This window comes from Tupaia chinensis, unplaced genomic scaffold (genome assembly GCF_000334495.1).
Source record: "Tupaia chinensis unplaced genomic scaffold, TupChi_1.0 Scaffold000250_1, whole genome shotgun sequence".
In the NCBI taxonomy this organism is placed as follows: Eukaryota; Metazoa; Chordata; class Mammalia; order Scandentia; family Tupaiidae; genus Tupaia; species Tupaia belangeri.
The window spans coordinates 257,328-262,817 of record NW_006159730.1 but is presented as its reverse complement, the minus strand read 5'-3'; the positions used below and the strand labels follow the sequence as shown (position 1 = coordinate 262,817).

At 44.8% G+C, this 5,490-nt stretch overlaps 1 protein-coding gene across 2 annotated transcripts in view; it reads right to left on the bottom strand.

The window, feature by feature from the left end:
* The window catches only part of ARHGEF28 (Rho guanine nucleotide exchange factor 28), a gene marked incomplete in the record, with an annotated part of 274,949 nt that overhangs the window by 99,309 nt on the left and 170,150 nt on the right, over positions 1 to 5,490 (bottom strand).

Sequence of the window (5,490 nt, the reverse complement as noted above, 5' to 3'; positions counted from 1 at the left end):
AAAAAAAAAAAAAAAAAAACACAAAACAGCAGAAACCGTACCTGTCTTATTCTATTACCTGATGTAAAAACCTAATGTTAACAACCAAACTTTAGTGGGATCTGACAAGATGGCTGGGCTGCCCACAGGATCACCAAGGAAACCCAGCGTTCGCTGGCAGAACCAGATGAGAGCAACGCCATTATTTCCATGTGGTCACTGCTGGCCCCCAGGATTCCCCCTTTGAGGGAGGGACTTTTAAACTCTAACTATTCCTTCCAGAAGAATACCCAATGGCAACCTCTACAATACATTTCTTGACCAAAATTTATCATCCTAATGTAGACCAGTTGGGAAGAATATGTTTAGATATTTTGAAAGCTAGTGGTCCCCAGCACTGCGGATCTGCACAATTCTGTCAATCCAGGCTTGGTTAAGTGCTCCCAATCCAGACGATCGATTTGCACATGAGCAGAGCAGTGGAAGACCAACGACGCCCAAGCCATAGAAACAGCTCGAGCATGGACTAGACTATACGCTATGGATAATATTTAAATCGATCTGATCATCAAGAGTGCATCACTTCTCCTGCTCTGCCAAGACTTTTTCTTTTTTTGTTTTCATGTAATGGACAGTCTTAGAAACATAGAATAAAAACCCAGGCATCTTCAGTCCTTTGGTGATTAAATGCACATTAGCAAATCTATGTCTTGTCCTGATTCACTGTTGTAAAGCATGAGCAGAGGCTAGAAGTATCATCTGGATTGTTGTGAAATGTTTAAAAGCAGTGGCCCCCTGCAGCTTTTATTCATTTCCCCCGTCATGGCTTAAGTATAAAGGACTGTGAATGAAGGTAGTTGTCAAGGTTAGCTGCAGGGGTGTGGGTGATTTCTTTTTTATTTTATTTTATTTGAAGGGGGAGGCGGTTTTATTTCAATTTTATGGGATTCTTTCCCCATTTTATGGTGATCTAAGCACATTGGTTAAAAGCAGCTAACTAGGGAACCAGCAGTTAGCGTAATGGCTATGTTGCTGGATTCCCACATAGTCAACCGCGGTTCACATCCCGGACCCGGTGGCTTAGAACTCACGCTGGGTGCGTGTGCGTGCGTGCCCAAGATCCCGAGAGGAGAGTGGAGGAGAAGGGATTGCAGCGTGACCATCCCCCCTGGGGGGTGATTTCTCGCTTTCTGTCTCTATGTCTCTGTCTGTCTGGAGAGCGCACGCGCCCTATAGCGAAAACCTCTCAAAAAAAAAAAAAAAAAAAAAAAAAAAAGCAGCTAACTATTTCTTTAGTATATACACTCTAGCCAAGTCTAACTATTTAGACACTGTAGATGGACAAGCTTGATGGTTTGAACCAAAATGGGAACATTAAGCAAACGTCACAGCCCTCACTCTCCTCTCTTGCCAAAAAAATCCTATAAATCTTAAAATTACTACTTAAAAAGTTATGGATTAAAGTTGACTCATTCATATGGACCCAACATGACTAGACCCACATGGGAAAGGACCTAGATTTGTGTTGCAGGACTTCTGGAGTGTGGCGGGCACTGCATACGGAAGCCATCTTGAGCTATCCACCATCTTGGAAACCATGAGGCTTCACTTCCTCACTGAGCAAACTGTTTCTCAGAAATCATGTGACCAACCATTCTCCCTGGAAGTGGTTGGGTTTTTAGGCAATGGGAGAGATCCACCCACACCAATGACTGGTTTATGCTGTTCTATCTCATTTGCATTTCAAGCAACCAATTGGTGCCCACCAGCTGTATATAACTCGCCATTTTTCCTCAATAAATGAAAGATGGAGGAAGAAGAAGACTTAATCAACATCTCGTATTGTGTGTGTGTGTGTTTGTCCCATCTCTCACTCCCTCCCCCAGGGAACCTGTTCAAGTGTCCCACGGGTCGGGGCACTGGAGCACACAGGGTACATCCACACCCATGATCCAGGCTACCTGAGGCTGAGGGTGGACTGAAGCATGGAGATCCTATTGGGACTAACCAGTCTCCTCATTGCCTCTACCTCAAAGAAGAAATAAATAAATTTTTTTAAAAATGTGGAGACCGGTATGTGCAATAGAATGCTCATTGCAATATTAATATGAAAGTATCAGGAAAAATTTAGATGTATAATAAGAAGTAATTACCTGCATATGGCATCACCATCAAACAAAACATTAGTATTAAAACCTGACACGAGGGGGCCAGATGGCATAGCAGTTAGGTTACTGGACCCCCACATGGCTGACTACGGTGCAAGTCCCAGACCAGTGGCTTGAAACTCACTCCAGGTGCATGTGTGTGTACCCAAGATCCCAGGAGGAGAATGGAGAAGGGACTGCAGCATGGCCATCCCCCTCTGGGTGGCTCTCTCTCTCTCTCTCTCTCTCTCTCATTCTCTCTCATTGAGTGCATGCACCCTAAGGTAAAAATCTCTAAAGAAAAAATTGACATGAGTTTTTTAAAGTTAGAAGAAACTCCATTAAAGTATTACTAGCAATTTTCTCTAGATGGTAAATTTGGAGCATTTTAAGTTTATCCTTACAACTTATATTGTCTATAAAGTTTACTCCATTTTTTTTTTAAAGTAAAGCAGATAGCATAATGGTTACATTGCTGGACTCCCACGTAGTCAAATGCATTTTGAGTCCCAGACCTGGCAGCTTGAAACTCATGCTAAGCACGGCACATGTGCGTGCATGCAAGTCCAAAATCCTGAGTGGAGAATGGAGGAGAAGGAATTGCAGCTTGGCCATCCCCCTGTGTGATGATTTCTCACTTTCTCTCTCTCTGTCTCTCCAGTGATCATATGTGCCCTTATAGCAAAACAAAACAAAACAAAACAAAACAAAAACCTCTTTTTCTAAAAAAAAAAAAAAAAAGCAATGCATGTTTTCAAAGAAAAATATATCCTAGGCACTTTCAGCAATTTCCATCTTCCACTCAACTTCCATCACACTACCAAATTGACTCAATATAAACCAACATATGCTTTACTGCTTTTGCCTTTCACGGAGCCCTGGCCCCCTAGGCTTTGTCAGTCATTAACTACACATGAGTTTGCATAAGCACCTGCTTTGTGAGAGCCACCGGAGGGGCTACACAAGACTCATTGTATGATTACAGTGTTTAAACGGCTTAAAGTCTGTTTTGGAGGTTAAAACCCAAAGAGACTGCCCATAGACCAATACTGAATGAAATAGGATAAAGGTAAGTAGATCACAAAAGAAATGAGCAGAAACTTAGACCACAGTCATCCAGGAAGACCTCCAAAGAGGAGGTGGAATATCTGACCCCTGTAGAGAAGCAGCAGAAACTGAGAAGGGAGATAATCATCACCAAGTGCCGAAAGCAGGGAAACCCATGCATGGGAGAACAGGGCACCAGGACTGGCAAGTTACCACTGGTGTCCCCGACGACTCAGGAGGGGACAATGGGGGTGGCAGCAGGCAGCAGAGGGAACTGAATGTCCAAGATAAAGGGCATGGGCTTAGCCCAGCAACAAAGAAAAGGCAAGTCCTTACATTGAACGGATCGCTGAAAACGAGGTTTTACAAAGATTAATATAGTAAAAGCATTCATCAAGAGGGCTGGCTCCCTGGCCTGGTGGTTAAGGCCACTCATGGCTGACTGTGTGTTTCGAGTCCCAGACCCGATGGCTTGAGAAATACTGGGTGTGCGTGTGTGTGTGTGTGCGTGCCCCAAACCCAAAGGTAGGGAGAGATTGAGGAGAGGGGATTATGTGACCATTCTTCAGGGGAGGGTGCTTTCTCCTCTCCATCTCTCTGGTGAGCACACACGTCCCCCCCCCACACACACACACCATTATTCATCATGAATTGTAGGTAGAAAGTACCTGAAAAGACGAAAACTAGCACAATTCATTTTATGCAGTCCAGGAGGTGGTGATGAGGGCCTACCAGAGTGGTAACAGTGGGATGAGAAATAAAAGAGCAACTGAAAGACATTGATGGGGGAGCAGACAGGGAGAACAAAGGGAAATGGAATCACTATGCCCAAGGATTAAGCTTTTAGTGTCATTAACACAAACAGAAGGACATCCATCACCTATGGATTTTGAGGTTAGTTTTATTTTATCTTCTCTTATTTTTGCCAGCAGGCTCACGCACTTGTCAGAGAGAAAAAGAGGGGAAATCCATTCTCCCAACAGGGCATGGTCATGCCACAATCCTTTTTCCTCCATTTCTCCTTCCCATCAGGATTTTGGGGGCACGCACACACACACACGCCTGGTGTATTCTTCAAGACATTGGGTCGGGATTCAAACCACAGCCAGCCATGTGGGATCTGGCTCACAATACACAGTGCTTAACTACTGCAGTATGGGGCCAGCCCTCAAAGTCAGTTTCAGACACACTGGGTCTGGGAGACAAGGATATTTGTGGGTAATGACACCCACACGCAGGGACTCCGGTGTTACAATAGTCTTGGTTTATACCTATCCTTCTCAAAAATGGCCATAAATTATGAGGTGCTCAGCCTCTAGGAAACTGGAAAAAAATCTGGAAACAGAAAGCAAGAGATGAAGACACTAATCTGTGAGGAACGGGTCCAAATATGGTATTATAAAACATAAGATTGGATGATTACAGTTAGAAGCAACAAGGAGAAATGAACCAATGTCCAAGAACTGAGTGTGAAGAGCAGCCAGAGTTAGTAAAAAAGGAGGCAATCGGGAACCAGCAGTTAGCGTAATGGCTATGTCGCTGGACTCCCACGTAGTCAACCGTGGTTCACATCCCGGACCCGGTGGCTTAGAACTCACGCCAGGTGCGTGTGCGTGCGTGCCCAAGATCCCGGGAGGAGAATGGAGGAGAAGGGACTGTGGCGTGACCATCCCCCTTGGGGGGTGACTTCTCGCTTTGAGGCAATCCAGGCGGTAAATGAGAAGAGTAGTGTACTGTGGGACAGAAGAGGGCAGGACAACAAGCAGCGGGCTTGTATATACTGGGTCATTGGAAAAGTCATGATGTATTTTTCTACGTTTTTCTACACAAAAATGCATCATGACTTTTCCAATGATGCAGTATTTTTTGAAAATAGAACCAAGAATATTGCTGAAGGGCTGGAGGGAGAGTGTGAGGGAAAGAGAAGTATAGGGAAATACTCCAGAATTTTTTGCCATAAGCAACAGTTGGAAAGACGGAGCTGCCCTTATGGAGAAAATCAGCTTTTCAGTGGTCACAGGAGAGGCATCAGGTGCTCAGTTTCAGACATGAAGTGTTTGGGATGCCGTTTACACATCCGAGTGAAGAGGTCAAGCTGCAAGTGAGGAGTGCAAGTCTGGGGCTCTGGGGCCCATAAACCATGGGCAAAACATACCGACTAACCCAACCAGCATCACCCATGGCTTGGTGAACTGCTCACTCGGAAAACAAGTAAGGCTTATGGACATGTGTTTGGCAACAGCCTCTCTAGTCTCAGGGAGCCTCCTCCCTAGAAAGACAAAACACAAAGACATCCCACACCAGCCCCGAGAACTTA